This window comes from Frankliniella occidentalis, unplaced genomic scaffold (assembly GCF_000697945.3).
Source record: "Frankliniella occidentalis isolate FOCC.00 unplaced genomic scaffold, Focc_3.1 Scaffold25, whole genome shotgun sequence".
Classification (NCBI taxonomy): domain Eukaryota; kingdom Metazoa; phylum Arthropoda; class Insecta; order Thysanoptera; family Thripidae; genus Frankliniella; species Frankliniella occidentalis.
Window position 1 is genome coordinate 91,598 of NW_026267155.1, and position 1,328 is coordinate 92,925.

General features: G+C 41.6%; 1 protein-coding gene across 1 annotated transcript in view; it reads left to right on the forward strand.

Annotated features, from left to right (window-relative positions):
* Positions 1–1,328, forward strand: part of LOC113216853 (uncharacterized) — a 9,019-nt gene that overhangs the window by 5,997 nt on the left and 1,694 nt on the right. The gene's annotated exons all lie outside the window — the stretch shown is intronic.

The following is a 1,328-nucleotide window of genomic DNA, read 5'->3' on the forward strand; positions in this document are numbered from 1 at the left end:
TTGAATATCTTGTGAATATTCGCAAATATCACCTGAATACCTATTAGATATTAACCAGCGGGTGCACCGTGAATAGTCGAAGTTGATGCCCCCTCGGTTGTCTATCTCGTTGCGAAGGTTCATCGAACCGACAACAAAATGCCTATCATTAGTTTCTTGTTTTAGATTATAAATTGCATGTAGAGATTAACATTTTCCGGAAAAGTTAAAGTTTCCGGGACAAACCGTTTTTTCCGAAAAAACTTTCCTTGAAAATTTTTGGGGAAAAAACAACAAATCGGGAGCTTTAAAAAAAATCGTTTTTTCCGCAACTTTTCCTGGGCTTTTTTCCGGCCTTCAAATTCCTAATTGCATGATTTTCTTTTTGCAGAGTTGGCTTTCCCGTGGTGCTCGTGAGCGTGTCCACCATCACGGTGTACCTCATGATCGCGCACGTCGCGCTGGGTTGGAATGGCGCGGCCAGCGTACAGGAGGCGCACGCCCCCGCCGGCTGAACTGCTCTGAGAGGACTGACCCACCCTCGGCTGTTCACTCGCCTGCGGGTCCTATGGACGCCTCCGGAAGAGTATTTTGCAGGGTACTCTTCTTTGGAAGGTCTTGAGCCAAGGTGCTTGTCTTCTTTTACTCGTGAGATTTTTTTTTACATGAGAATTTCAATGTTGAAATGTGCTGTAATTGTATTTTGTATATATGGTGACTGTAAGGCTACGGTCATTCCCTACGTTGGATTCGTGTCGTGATTGTACAGATTTTAATCGTTGTTCGTATTTTATACTTTTATCTAATGTTGTTTGTAACAGTGCTTTGTGTTTTACCGAGACCAGTATTGCGTGCAAGAAATTTACTTAGTGTGCAGGAGATTGTAAATATAACACAAGGGTTGTAACTAGTTTAAATAAATTTTTATCGTTTGATACAAAGTTATACACAACATTCTCGTTCTTTAACTCGATCCCCGATTATTATTTTTGGCCTCTCTGTTCAATGATATCGTTCATAAAATTCACCTGATACTGCAGGGCAGATATTGTGAGCGTTTTCTTTTAAGCCCGAAACGATGTCGAAATGGTGGAATCAACGTCGAAACGAAACAGTTTCTATTATTCTCATTGTTGCTTCAGCTTTTGTATATACTTTTTTTTTGCAAGGAATACCAAGTAAAGATGCCGACGACGCGATAGGGACATAGGCATCGTGTCCTTAAAAACACGCAGTCCCTCCGCCTCAACACCGGAAAATAAATCACAGACATGAAAATGCGCTTTTTTCAAGCGGATATCGTTACAAACGCAAAAAGAATCGTTTCAGATGATGTGTGCCCCCCCCCC